The sequence below is a fragment of the Somniosus microcephalus genome, unplaced genomic scaffold (genome assembly GCF_052327205.1).
Source record: "Somniosus microcephalus isolate GS21.2 unplaced genomic scaffold, FLI_Smic_1.0 unresolved_chr4, whole genome shotgun sequence".
In the NCBI taxonomy this organism is placed as follows: Eukaryota; Metazoa; Chordata; class Chondrichthyes; order Squaliformes; family Somniosidae; genus Somniosus; species Somniosus microcephalus.
This window is the reverse complement of record NW_028225182.1, coordinates 3723332-3738500: the sequence shown is the minus strand read 5'-3', so window position 1 is coordinate 3738500 and position 15169 is coordinate 3723332. Positions and strand designations below refer to the sequence as shown.

Genomic DNA, 15169 nt, shown 5'->3' with positions numbered 1-15169 from the left:
AAGCATGGGCAAGGAAACCTCCTGCTGATTACCACCTCCCTCCCACCCTCAGCTGATGAATCAGTGCTCCTCCATGTTGAACACCACTTGGAAGAAGCACTGAGAGTAACAAGGGCACAGAATGTACTCTGGGTGGGGGACTTCAATGTCCATCACCATGAGTGGTTCGGTAGCACCACTACTGACCGAGCTGGCCGAGTCTGGAAAGACATATCAGCCAGTCTGGGCCTGCGGCAGGTGGTGAGAGAACCAACATGAGGGAAAAACCTACTTGACCTCGTCCTCACCAATCTACCTGCCGCAGATGGATCTTTCCATGACAGCATTGGCATCAGTGACCACCGCACAGTCACTGAGGAGACAAAGTCCCGTCTTCACACCGAGATCACCCTCCATCGTGTTGTGTGGCACTACCACCGTGCTAAATGGGACAGATTCAGAACAGATCTAGCAGCTCAAAACTGGGCATCCATGCGGCGCTGTGGGCCATCAGCAACAGCAGAATAGTATTCAACCACAATCTGTAACACCAAGGCCTGGCCTGGTTCAATAAGGAGTGCAGAAAACCATGCCAGGAGTAGCAGCAGGCGTACCAAAAATGAAGTGCTAAAAAGCGGAAGCAGCATGCTATAGACAGGGTGAAGTGATCCCACAATCAACGGATCAGATCAAAGCTCTGCAGTCCTGCCACATTCAGTCGCGAATGGTGGTGGACAATTAAACAACTAACGGGAGGTGGAGGCACCATGAATATCCCCATCCTCAATGATGGCGGTGCCCAGTACATGAGTGCAAAAACACGGCTGAAGCGTTTACCACCGCGTTTATCACCACCTCACCCCCTCTCTCTCTCCTCCCCCTCTCTCTCCCTCCCCTCTCTCTCTCTCCCTCCCCTCTCTCCCTCCCTCCCCTCTCTCTCTCCCCCTCTCTCCCCCTCTCTCTCTCTCCCTCCCCTCTCTCTCCCTCCCCTCTCTCTCCCTCCCCCCTCTCTCCCTCCCCCCTCTCTCCCTCCCCCCTCTCCCTCCCCCCTCTCTCCCTCCCCCCTCTCTCCCTCCCCCCTCTCTCCCTCCCCCCTCTCTCCCTCCCCTCCCTCCGTCCCCTCCCTCCCCTCCCTCCCCTCCCTCCCCTCCCTCCCTCCCCCTCTCTCTCCCTCCCCCTCTCTCTCCCTCCCCCTCTCTCTCCCTCCCCCTCTCTCTCTCCCTCCCCCTCTCTCTCCCCCTCCCTCCCTCCCCCTCCCCCTCCCTCCCTCCCCCTCCCCCTCCCTCCCTCCATCCCCCTCCCTCCCTCCCTCCCTCCTCCTCCCTCCCCCTCCCTCCTCCTCCCTCACCCTCCCCCCCCTCCCTCCTCCTCCCTCACCCTCCCCTCTCCCCCTCCCTCACCCTCCCCCTCCCTCCCTCCCTCACCCTCCCCCTCCCTTCCTTCCCCCTCCCTCCCCCTCCCCCCTCCCTCCCCCTCCCCCTCCTCCTCCCTCCTCCTCCCCCTCCCTCCCCCTCTCCCCTCCCCCTCTCCCCTCCCCCTCCCTCCCCCTCTCCCCTCCCTCTCCCCCACCCCCTCCCCCACCCTCTCCCCCACCCCTCCCCCTCCCTCTCCCTCTCCCCTCCCCTCCCTCTCCCCTCCCCCACCCTCTCCCTCTCCCCTCACCCACCCTCTCCCTCTCCCCTCCCCCACCCTCTCCCCTCCCTCTCCCCTCCCCTCCCCCCTTCCTTCCCCCTCCCGTCCCTCTCCCTCCCCCTCCTCCTCCTCCCCCTCTCCCTCCCCCCCCTCTCTCTCCCCCCTCCTCCCCCCTCTCCTCCTCTCCCTCCCTCCCCCTCCTCCCCCCTCTCCTCCTCTCCCTCCCTCCCCCTCCTCCCCCCCTCCCGCCCGCCCCCTCCTCCCCCCCTCCCTCTCCCCTCCTCCTCCCCCCCTCCCTCTCCCCTCCTCCTCCCCTCCCTCTCCCCTCCTCCTCCCCCCTCCACCTCCCCCCCTCCCCTCCACCCCTCCACCTCCCCCCCCTCTCTCTCCCACCCTACTACTCACACTGTTGTCTCCCTATTAATGTGTCCAGTTTTAGATGTGGCCGTGTAATAATACTGTGTAATGTCGATGTAATGAGTACAGACTCTGAACACAATGCTTCCTGTGGGGAATTGGGGAGATGAACACCAGCAGACTCTGCAGGAATTCCCACTGGGAGCACAAATTCATAACATCTACTAGTTTATGTCGATTAGATTTGATTGGCTTTCAGGGAAATAATTTTACATCAATTTAAACATCAGCCCACAGCTGTATGACGGGGTTAATTATGAGGTCATCATCAGCAGTGAGGTCATCAGCTGGCAGGTCAGGTGACCGCTTGAGCCACAAGACATCACAACCCGACCTGTGACTGGACTCAGAGCCCAAACCCTGTCACAATGGCCTTTTCAAATCAACTTACTGGCTGCTGGAAAACACAGCCGGTAAACGTTCTGTTTGACCACGAGGAGAGCGAGTGAGAGATTTACAAAACACAATCACATCGTGTGAAGATCAGTGAGTAAAGACTGAGAGCTCTGTGCTCCAGCAGACCGTGAGTTTATCAATAGGAGCTAGGCCGAGAGATTCCTTTCCCCGAGAATGGGTGCGGGGATCGAGATGGGCTCGCAACCCAGGCCCGTTCGGAGGACTGCAGGCAGTTTGCCAACTTCATGCTGCCGACTCTGCTGAGCGTCTGAACACTGAGCACGGGGGGCGAATAACGCCAAGGGCGCGGGTTCGATCACCGGACGGGCCATCAGCCTAATTTTACGGTTTTTGCGAAAATATAAAATACAAACTTTATAAGGAAGCCAATGTACACAGAATCTCACGGGGGATTTATTTGGATTAACATCCATTGCACCTTTGCCACCGGGGCTGAGAGACACAACTTTCTGTTTATTTGTCTTTCTGGGTTTGCTGTTGAAAGTTGAACAGGCGGCCTGTTCCCGATAATGGTCACAGGCAGGTGAGAGACAGGCAGAGCGGCTCTGACCCCGCGAGATGGGCAAAAGGCTTCAGTTCAGGACAAATGCATCAATGAAATGTTCGCCGGCACCGAGAGAGGCAACATCCAGAGAAAAACACAGGAGGAAATCGATTTCAAGTGGATGCCTACCCGCACTTGGTGCCGTGCTTTCGCGAACACGTCTGTTGTGTTCATAACTAAAAAATATAATTTTGTCCGAACAGTTTGCCTGGCGCGAAATGATCTGAATTGCAAAGGAGCAGGCAGGAAAAACTGTGTTGCTGGCAGGAGGCTTGCTGCAGCTTCCCTGGTGGTCTAGTGGTTAGGATTCGGCGCTTTCACCGCCGCGGCCCGGGTTCGATTCCCGGTCAGGGAACAGTGCGTTTTGGGTCTGTTTGAATTGCCACCACACAACTTTCCACACCACTGCTGAATATCACTCTTCATGCAGCGATACCAAATACACCGGTTTCAAAGTCAGCAGGAATTGATTTCTGTCAACTTTTACACTGGCTGACTTTAAATGTTGCCAACATTTAACTGCAGCTCACAGTGTCAGGGCAGTCAAGGTTTTTATCAGTCTTCCGTGTATCTTCTTGCCCACTGCATCTCCCTAACAAACTTACCTTATCACAGGCACGGCTATCAATCAATTCATTGCCAGTGTGAAAAATGCAATATTTGAAACTTAGCAACGTGTGCAAGACTGGAATCAGAGAGTCCGTGATAACTTGAGCATTAAGATGTTCATTAGCCCTTCCTGTATTGCTCAGTAGCCCACTGTGTGAGGAACTAAGAACCACGGGCATTTTCACTTCTGTGTGGGGCTCAGCACCATACCTGCAGCTGAAGATTGAACTTGATTTGGCTCGTGATCAGTGCGGCTCAGTGAGACTTCGGCCCGTCTCTCCCTTCACAACCCATCAATGTGGAGAAAAGAACAGGGAATTTTACACATGTGTTGTGCTCTGTAACTTTATTTGAACATTTCATTGCATTTCACGCTGTGTCCAACACGGTGAGGTCCCCCGTGCTGTGTCAGCTTTGTATCTTTATCAACACTCCAGCTTTACTTTAACACAACCTGAGCTCCGAGATCTGGTCGGGTCACATTGCCCGAAGTGAGGAATGAGCGAGAGGGGCAATTCCACCCGGGGTTAGAAAATGCTCCAAAAGAACGACAGAATAGGGATTTGATGTGAAGCCGAAATAGCTCAGTTGGGAGAGCGTTAGACTGAAGATTTAAAGGTTCCTGGTTCGATCCCGGGTTTCGGCAGATTTTAGTTACTTTCTATCTCCTTCACTACAAGAGGAGTGAATGAGGAGAAATTTTACGCTCCTGCTGCCGCGTTTCCCAAACGAATGGGAGTGAAACCACATCGGACATGCTGGATCCGGCTCCAACCGTCCGCTGCAGGTTCGAATCCAGTCGGGGTCCCGCCGTCTGCTTTTATACTGGGACAGTGTTTGAGGGAGGGGCTGTGGTGCGATAATAAATTTTAGATGAGGTTTGTTCGACCATAGAGCTCTCTTTCTGTTACTTTCGATTAACACACTGCCCAGTTGTATAAAGGAACAGTTAACAATGTTTAAGCGATGTGGTGTGTTCAATGTTTGTGCAGTAACTCGGTCACCCAGTGTGAGCTTGAAAGACAATTTCCCAGCCTGGGTTCGAGCCTGCCCAAGCAGAGCATTGTGGCCGGTTAGCTCAGTTGGTGAGAGCGTGGTGCTAATAACGCCAAGTTAGCGCGTTCGATCCCCGTGCGGGCCATCGGAACATTTTTATAATTTTACGCTTTTCCCGCACATTTCAAATACAAACTTTATAAGGAAGCCGATGCACACAGAATCTCCCGGGGGATTTAATTGGATTAACATCCATTGCACCTTTGCCACCGGGGCTGAGAGACACATCTTTCTGTTTATTTGTCTTTCTGAGTTTTCTGATGAACGTTGAACAGGCGGCCTGTTCCCGATAAAGTTCACAAGCAGGTAAGAGACAGACAGAGCGGCTCTGACCCCGCGAGATGGGCAAAAGGCTTCAGTTCAGGACAAATGAATCAATGAATTGTTCGCCCAGCACCGAGAGAGACAACATCCAGAGAAAAACACAGGAGGAAATCGATCAATCTAAAACGTTATAAATAATTCCCATACTTGATGTCTGTCTATTCAATCGCTAATCCTTCAGTGCCAGAAAATAACTCCTGATTAAATCGTTCAGTTCGAGAATGGCAGCGGAAAGTAACTGGAATGAATTGAAAACTGTCGAATCCCGGGATTGAATCCGGGACCATTATTAAATCTGTGGAGAGAAAAACAGAGTTAACGTTTCAGGTCGATGACCGTTCGTCTGACGTTAACTCTGTTTCTCTCTCTACAGATGCTGCCTGACCTGCTGAGCATTTCCAGCAGTTTCTGTTTTTATTTCAAATTTCCAGCGTCCGCAGTATTTTGCTTTTGTACTTTTATAAATCTTCAAGTCGCTCCTCCCAACTGAGCTATTGTGGCTACGGAGCAACCTACAGTGTGTCATCCTCTCGGAGGGAAAGGGAAGGGTTTGTGTCCTGAACCCGCTGCGTTTACATCAAGCATCTAATTCACCTGCAGGCTGGAGGAGCAGAGGAAGCTGGAGGGAAAGAAGTGATAGGAGCAGAAGGAGAAGACATTGGAAACTGGCAGAATCTTGTGTCTGACTGTTGTTTCAAATGATGCAGGGCAGCCCTGCCTGGATTTGCAGTTTTCCCAGGAGCTGCATTGTTCGGTGCGTGCATTTTAGACATGGAAACATATACATCTGGAGCTTGTGCTAATAGTTCACCTCACTGCATTTCAGGTAGATGCCTACCCGCACTTGGTGCTGTGGTTGCGCGAACATGTCTATTGTGTTCTCACCTAAAATGTCATTTTGTAGACACAGTTTGCCTGGCGCGATATATTTAAAAAGTGGACTTAGACTGAAATGGACGGGGTTGCTGCGGTGGGTGAAATATGGTGACGATCTATTGTTATTATCCAAGGCAACGCTGCAGGATCCTTTAACGAGCTCCCATGGATCCACTGAAACCAGCCGAATGTGCAGCTTTGAGAGGGGCTTTCTGCACCGTCAGGGCAGGAAACGGGAGTGAGGGAGGGACACTGTTGGTATCTGTGCTGAGTGTGAGTCTGTGCAGCATTGTACAGAGAAAATATACGGGTTCTGCGAGATTTTTCACTTTATTGAAATTTAACCACAAGATCAGTTGTTCCTTTTTTATATATTAATTCAATTTTAATGGGGAACGTTTTCAAAATGTTTCCTTCCGGTTACAAACCGGGTAATTTTCCCGTGTTATGCGACCGTGCTAACCATTACACTACGGAAACTCTGCCATTGGTTGGGCCAAGAACATCACAGAAGAGAACTGCGATCTGCAAACGCAGGTCCGGGATTAACTTTTGCATTAATACACTTTATTATCTGAATTTGACAAAGCTCAATAAACTCTTTAAAAAGGTGAACAATTCTTCTAATTGACGAATCAACTTTCTGTTTCAGACTGAAGGAAATCCTAACATGGTCACCGAGTGACAGGCAAAACTTTCATAAGTGTTTTGTCTTTTGCTTGTGATGAATTTTCACCAGTTCTCATTTTACAGACGGTATTTGAGGAGTTGGTTAAAAATGTTCAGTGTTTGTCACACCGGGAATCTGGTGCAGCCGTTGTTCAGTTTAACAGGGACCGACAATTGTCGCCGCTTTTACACAGGGGAAGAAACTCGCCCCTGGAGGTTCACCTGGAGCAAGTTCCAAAATCATTCATCCCACCCTGGAGCGGAACCGGGGGCATTTCGTGTGTAAGTCGAGCGTGATAATTGCTACAGTCCCGAAAGCTCTGCTCAGTTTGTCAGCTGCCTGTCAGAAGGATGTGTTAAGGGAGAAGGTGACCCGCTGACTCACCTCTCTCTGCACTGATTGAGATTGTGTCGCTTCTCCGTCAAACAACATCACTTCTGTCCCACACTGAAGGCTCTCAATCCTTCTCCTCCGCTCGCTTTCTATTCAAGTAATTGGACAATGAATCAGTAATAAGGTTCCTTCGGGCTTTTGCTGGTGGATTTACTGATAAACCGGGGAATTGAGAGGAAACTGGAGCACAGGCAGGGTCCTTGCGACAGACCAGTCCGGCTAGCCCAGTCGGTGGAGTGTCGGATACTTCATCCCCACGGTGGGGAGTTTGCGCTTAAAATTTTTGGGCTGATTTTAAAGGCGATTCCCAGCTCGGTCAATGAGTGTTTCATATTAATGCGGTTCAACAAAATGTCTCCTTGATTCCGGAATCTTATCTCTCTTCAGCCGCTCGCTGCTAAAGATTGAACTGACTTTAATTTCACCTTGGCTCGGGGTCAGTGCGGCTCCGTGGGACTTCGGCCCATCTCTCCCTTCACAACCCATCAGGGCCGAGAAAACAACGGGGAATTTTACACACGTGTTGTGTTCTGTAACTTTTTATAAACACTTCAGTGTATTTCACTTTGTGTCCAAGATTGTGAGGTCTTCCCTGGTGTGTCAGCTTCCGGTGTTTATAAACACTTCAGATTTCCTGATAATGTTGTTGAATAGCATTTTTTGAAAGAGTCATTGACCGAGAGGTGACGGGGGATTTAGAGCTGGGGATCGCCTGTGAAACCAGCCCAATAATTTGAAACACAAACCGCCCCTGAGATTAAGAGTCTCAGGCTCTACCGACTGAGCTAGCCGGGCCGGTCTGACCCCACGCACTGCTTGTGTTACAAACCATGTACCAGTTTCCCCTCAATTCCCAGCTTCACCAGTAAATCGGCCAACAAAAGCCCGAGGGAACCTTATTACTGATACTTTATCCAATCAGTTTAATATGTGTTTTCTGGTTAGCAACACTTCTGCCGCTGGAAAATGTTCTCCTTATTTACTTTATTAAAACTCTTCATGATATTGAACACGTCGACAAAATCTCCCCTTATCTTCTCTGCTCTGAGGAGAACAACCTCTTCTTCTCCACTACACCACGGAACTGAATCTCGCATCCGTCCTAAAGCGCAGTGCCCGAATTACACACAATACTCCAAAGGTTTGGTATAACTTCCTTCCTTTTGCCCTCTATGCCTCTGTCTGTAAAGCCCAGGATTCCGTTTGTTTTTCTAACACAAGACAAAATGCTGCGGATGCTGGAAGTTTGAAATAAAAACAGAATTCGCTGGAAATACTCAGCAGCTGTGAATGGTAGGCGAGTTGGAAAAAAGCGATATGGCCTCAAAAATGCTGTATAAGGGTTTCATGCTGCAATGGGGAGCATTCTGGACTTTGAATCCAGCGATCTGAGTCTCGGTGGAACCAGGTTTCTTCTTGTCCCAGCTGGGGACAAATAAAACAAATTTTGATCGCAACTGTGTGATTGGCTGCTCAGCAGTGGCAAAGTGTAGACGCTGAAGGTGTGGATGAGAAAAGGCCGGGCCAAAATGGAATGGTGGAGCTAAAATTGTCCAGTTCTTCCAATATTGCTGCTGGACGGGGTTTGCAAGTAGCCTTGAGAGGGCAGTGATGTATCGCCATTGCAGTGCTGGTCCCCGACACATACTCCGTTCCCGAGCCACCGACTTCATCCCAATCTCTGGCCACTGAGACTGAACCAGACAGCTTGCAACCTTGGTATTTGTCCCCGAGATGAGCTTCTGCCCAAGACGGTCTACTTCCACCTCCGTATCATCGCCCGACTCTGCCTCAGCTGATCTGCTGCTGAAACCCTCATCCTTGCCTTTGTCACCTCCAGACTTGACGATTCTAATGTACTCCTGGAAGGCCTCCCATCACCCTCCCTCCATAAACTTCAGCTCATCCAATCCTCTGCTGCCCGTATCCTAACTCGCACCATGTCCCGTTCACCCATCACCCCGGGTCTCACTCACCTACATTGGCTCCCTTCAGGCGACAGTTCAGTTTTCAAATTCTCGTCCTTGTTTTCAAATCCCTCCATGGACTCGCCTCCCCCTATCTCTGTAACCTTCTCCAGCCCTACACCCTCTGAGATCTCTGCACTCCTCCAATTCTGGGCTCTTACACATCCCCGATTTTAATCCTTCCACCATCTGCCGTGGTGGGATTGTGAGCTCAGGTCTCCAGATCATCATGAAGTCTGCGGCTGAGGAACAGTTTGTGGCGGGACCAGCACTGCAATGGCGATTCATCGCTGCCCCCTCAAGGCAAACCTCTCCAGCAGCAAGCACTGGACAATTTTCTCCCCACCATTCCACTATTCCTCTGGAATACTGGTCGATTAACAAACTCACTGTGCCGCCCCACCTCATAAATAATTGATTGAAGATTCGTTAATGAGCAGCGCAGTCTGAACCAGGATCTGTTAGAACAGTGAATTCAATGTCAAATCAGGCACAGAAAGCGAAATAAATAGAGCGAAATAAAGGTTGGATTTAGAGAGAGAAGAAAAATAGAAAAATGTAAAAACATTTTTATTATATAAAAAATATTCAACAACAATTTATATCTGAAGGAATGAGATTCCACACTTATAAAATATATTTTCAGTGCCAGAGAGGTTATTTGGCAGTAATTAAGACTGTTAAAAAGGGGAATTAGACTGAACTGGTCGGAGTTGCGGCGGTGTGTGAAATATGGTAATGACCTATCATTATTAGCAGAGGCGACTCTGCAGGATTATATTAAGATCTCCTGCGGATGCACTGAAACCAGTCGAATGTGCAGCTTTGAGAGGGGCTTTCTGCACCATCAGGGCAGGAAACGGGAGTGAGGGAGGGACACTCTCGGTATCTGTGCTAAATTTGAGACTGTGAAGAATGGTGTGGGCTCAGATAATATACGGGCTCTATGAGATATTTTATTTTATTGATATTTAATTACAATATGAATTTTTCCAATTTCATATTTATTCAATTGAAATGGGGAAGGTTTCTTTCCTGTTTTGAACCGGGGACCATTTATCGAACATAATGCTTGCGCCCGGGATTGAATCGGGGAGTTTGCACTTGTGAGGTGAACGTGATAACCACTACAATATGGAAACCTCTGTTTAGCTAAATATCCAGAAAGAACTGTTCAGCGAGAAGGTGAAATGCTGGATCCCAGATTCTGGATTCATTACCTTTCAGTAACATTTTTCTGGCCAAAACTGCACAAGTCAAGAATGTTCCTTTCAAAGTCATTAAACTCTCGAATTTCCGCGTCGCCCCCGAATCCTCTGAATCAGATGCCTCCAGTTTTTCCACTCAATCAATGTCCCTTTGCAATTCCCTGTTCCCATCCACACTAATTATTGTGCCACTGTCGATCAGTGATAATTGATAGTCAAAGTGATCAGGCCATGCTTGCTCAGTCGGTAGTAGGCTCCTGGGTTCGTGCCCACGTTGGTTGAAGGTTTTTGTTAAACTTTTTCTTTGTTGCTTTTACGGTAAAGCCTCATGAATTAACCGACAATTTTCTTTGTCACAATGAAAGAAATACTAACTGAGGGAGAGTCAACAGTTCAATAATTTGTACTGTTACCCATATCTCATTTTACACACTGTACTTTAGGAGTCTGGTTTAAAATGATCATTGCTGATGACACCAGGAATCTGGGGAACTTTGGTCAAATTGAACAGGACCAGTTATTTCTACCATGCGCACAAAATAGAAGCAGTTCTGAATTTAAAATCCCATGGTGCTGACATTCAGATTAAACGCAGTCAGCGTTGAAGTAAAGTGAAAGAATTTTACAGTGAAAAGATTTGTCAGTAAGTATTTGTGCCTTTAATTAAAGTTTGTGGCTTCTGATTCCCGCTCATGTCTCTTCTTCCTCTGTTGAATAAAAAACAAGGGATTTGACATTTGACGACACTGCGCCTGGTATCTGTGAGCTCATCCTTTATATTGAGCGGTTTTTCACTCTTTGATCGGCGTCAGCTTTAGCTCAGCGGTTACTTCGCAGCACCAACTTAATTCTAAGTTCGAGCCCTGTTTCACCGCGGGCGCTGCCTGGCGTTTTTTTGTCATTTTCAATCTCCTTATTTTACACCGAAACAAATTGCAGCCGTGATTTTAATTTAGCAGAGTGATATTTTTCGAGGGCACCTTTATATGATTCAATAAGCTATTCTGATCCGTAAGTGTGACCGCGTTCGATTCCCGGTTAGGGAAGTAACTTTGACATCACAGGTTTTAATTAATTAAAGCGAAGAAATTTGAGTAAATAAATAACATGCAACTAATGTGAAAAAATAAGAAATGTTTTAATCGCCATTAATTAACCGACAGCCTTCTTTTGCAGAATGAAAAATATTATAATATGGTGACTGAGTGTCAGTCGAAACTTCAGTCATTTATTTTGCTCTTTGCATGTGCTGAACTGTTAACCCATATCTCATTTTACACATTGTAATTTAGGAGAATAGTTTAAAATGTTCATTGCTTGTGAGAGCAGGGATCTGGGGAAACTTTTGTTAAATTAATGAGGACCGTTTTCTTCACAGAAAAAATATTCTCTGACATAGTTTTTTCAGACCAAACACTGACTGATCTTCCTTAGACCCAAAGTGAATGATCTGACACGTGCCCACATTGAACTGCATTAATCACAGTTCAGGGGAGATTTAATAGAGTTGTTCAAAATTATGGGGGAAACAGTTTCCACTGGCAGGAGGGTCAGCGGGGCTATGGGGGCAGAGCAGCGGAGTGGGACTAATTGGATAGCTCTTTCAAAGATGCTCCATCAATTGTTCATTTTAATCTGCGATTGATAGATTTTTGTTAACCAAAGGTAATAAGGGATGATTCAAGTCAGTGAGACTCTTTATAATTGTTTCAATCATCATTAATCAACCCACAACATTGTGTTGCTCACTACAGGAATTGCTAACAGGTTTACTGGGTGACAGACAAACTGTAATAACTTAATATAGAATCATAGAATCAGACAGCACAGAAGGAGGCCATTCGGCTCATAGTGCCTGTGCCAGCTCTTTGAAAGAGCAATCCAATTATTCCCACTCCCCTGCTCTTTTCCCAAAGCCCTGCAAGTGTTTCTTTTTCAATTATTTCCCCTTTGAAAGTTAACATTGAATCTGTTTCCACCACCATGTCAGGCAGAAAAATATTGACATTAAAGTTATCCAAGTCCCATTTCACACAGTGATTTCCATGCTTTGCATGCCATGAACTTTTATCACTTCTGATTTTACACACTCTAATTTAGAAGTTTGCTTAAAAATGTTCGGTGCTTGTGACATCAGCCATTGTTAGATTTAAATGGATTTCAGCCGCTTTCCTTGGAAATCTCTGCCCCAAACTGCTGCTGATGCTCATTCGTTGAGTATATTCAAGGCAGAGATCGATAGATTTTTGGACTGTAGTGGAATCAATGGATATGTGGATAGGCAGGAAAGTGGAGTTAAGGTCGATGATCAGCCATTATCTGATTGAATGGCGCAGCAGGCTCGGGAGCCATATGGCCTACTCCTGCTCCTAATTATTTCATTCTTATTTTCTTATGTCCTTTCACAGGAGAGCAAACTCGCCCCTGGACATGCATGAGGAGCAAGATCCATCAAAATGATTCCGCGTATGTGATAGCTCCTACACTGCGGAAACGTCTCCACATTCAATACCGGGTCAGATGGGAATGCTCAGCGAGCAGGTGAACCGCTGAATCCCACTTTTGAGGGATGTCCCAAAGCGCTTCACAGTGGCGTCAAAAGAAATGAGTTGCACTTAGTAATTAAATATGCAGAATGTCAGAAGTGGGATTTGCACACACGCCTACCAGAAGAGACTGCGACCTAAACGCAGACGCCTTAGACCGCTCCTCAATGCTAGAAAACTCACTTGCTCACTTCTGCATTTAAAATGTTTCAGTCCTGGTGCTTGTTCAATGTTTCTCGAAGGCTCAGTGACTGTGTTATCATCTCCCCTGGGGATTTCCTGAGCCTGTGCTCGGTGTATGGGGAGGTTTGGCCCGGGTCACTGGGGTGGACAATAACAATCTGAGCTCTGGAGCTGGGGAAGAGCGAATAATTAATGGGTTTGTTTCCGTGTCTGAAATGTGGCTTAGATCTGTTGGTGTTAACCGAGGCCGGGGCTGCGAGATATTGCATTTTGTTCACTTTAAATCAGAGGAATATCCGCAGTCAGGAGCTGAAAAGGACCAAGAACTGAAAAAACACAAGAAAAAAGAGAAGAAATGTCAGCAATTGTGATAAACTCTCCAAAGTGTTTTCTGGTAGTTTAGTGGTTTAATTGCTTTAAACACCATTTATTAACTGATAGCGTTGATTTTGCAGAATGAAAGAAATGCTCACACTGAGGGACAGTCGAATCTTCAATAACTAAACTTTAATAATTTGTGAAACTTTATTCATTGATGAAGTTTTGTCACCTATCTGATTTTACACAATGTGTATCAATTAATTTCACATAAATAATAGTCTCGAGCATAATGCGCCCGCTCGGGCTCGAAGCGGGGATCTTTCACATGTTAAGCGAACGTGATAACCGCTAACCTACAACAACTGATACACAACTGCTCCAGAAAGATCTGTTCAGCGAGAAGGTGAAATGCTGAATCCCAGATTCTGGTTTAATTTCCCATCACTAACATTTCTCTGAACAAAACTGCACAAGTCAAAAATGTTCCTTTCAAACTCATTAAAGTCCCTAAATTCCTTCTCCCGAATCTTTTGAATCAGATGCCTCTGATTTTACCCACACAATCTATGTCCCTTTGCAATTTCCTGCTCCCATCCGCACTAATTACTCTGCCACTATATTAGTGTCGTTAACCTTGGTAATATATGCATATAGAAGACTTTTGGATTACCTTTTATGTTCGTTGTCATTCTATTCTCATACCCTGTCTTTTCCCTCTTATTTTCCTATTCACTTCTCCTCTGAACTTTCTATATTTAGCCTGATTCTCAGATATATTAGGGAAGTTGAAGCCCCCATTATCACTACTCTATAGTTCATAGTCATAGAGTCAAAACGGCACAGAAGGAGGACATTCGTTCCATCAATTCTGTCCTGGCTCTCAGTGGAGCAATCCAGTCAGTCCCATTCCTGCATTCGATCCCCGTACCCCGGTACGTTTATTTCTCTCAAGTGCCTATCCAGTCTCCGCTTGAAAACATTGAGTGTCTCCGTTTCCACCAGTTCCGTCGGCAGCGAATGCCAGGTCCTCACCAGTCACTGCATAAAAAAAGTTTACCTAACGTCCCCCCTGTATCTCTTGCCCAATACCTTAAATCTGTGTCCCCGAGTCCATTAACATGAACTAGTGGGAACAGCCTTTCCCCATCTAACCTATCCAAGCTCATCATAATCTTGTACACCTCTATCAAATCACCCCATAACCGCCTTTGTCTTTAAATACTCCTGTGCAGCGCCTTGGGAGGATTTACTACGTGAAAGGTGCTATATAAATACATGTTTTTGTTGTTATAATGAAAACAAATGAAGCTTCTCCAACCTGTCCTTGTAGCTAAGATCCCCCATCACCGTGACCATTCTGGTAAATCTCCTCTGCTCCCTCTCAAGGGTCTTCACATCCTTCCTTAAGTGTGGTGACCAGATCTGGATGCAGTACTCCAGTTGTAGCCTAACCAGTGCTTTATAAAGGTTCCACATAACTTCGCTACCTTTGTACTCATTACCTCTATTTATGAAGCCCAAGATCCCATATGTTTTTTAACCACTCTCTCCATATGTCCTGCCACCTTCAACGACCTATGCTCATTAACTCCCAGGCTCCTCTGTCCCTGCACACTCTTAAAACTGTGCCATGAAGTGTATATTGCCTCTCACTGTTCCTTCTGCCAAAATACATCACCTCACACTTCTCTGTATTAAATTCCATCTGCCACTTGTCTGCCCATTCTGCTAGGCTTTCTATTTCTTGCTGCAGTCGATTGGTATCATCCTCACTGTTTGCTACACACCCACGTTTGGTGTCGTCGGCAAATTTAGAAATTCTACTCTTTATTCCAATATCCAGATCATTTACAAATATCACAAAAGTAATGGCCCCAGCACTGACCCTTGGGGAACCTCCTCCAGTGTGAAAAAACAGCTATTTACCACAACTTGCTGTTTTCTGTCCTTAAGCCAGTTCCTTATCCAAGCTGCCACTGACCACCTATTCCATGAGCATCAATTTTGTTAACCAGCCTTCTATGTGG

The 15169-nt window shown here is 47.1% G+C and overlaps 2 non-coding genes across 2 annotated transcripts; both read left to right on the top strand.

The window, feature by feature from the left end:
* The first annotated feature begins 3272 nt into the window (after positions 1-3272).
* Positions 3273-3344, top strand: trnae-uuc (transfer RNA glutamic acid (anticodon UUC)). The gene has a single exon. It is a non-coding gene; the product is annotated as a tRNA-Glu (tRNA).
* Positions 3345-4171: 827 nt separating this feature from the next.
* trnaf-gaa (transfer RNA phenylalanine (anticodon GAA)) lies at positions 4172-4244 on the top strand. The gene has a single exon. It is a non-coding gene; the product is annotated as a tRNA-Phe (tRNA).
* Positions 4245-15169: the final 10925 nt, after the last annotated feature.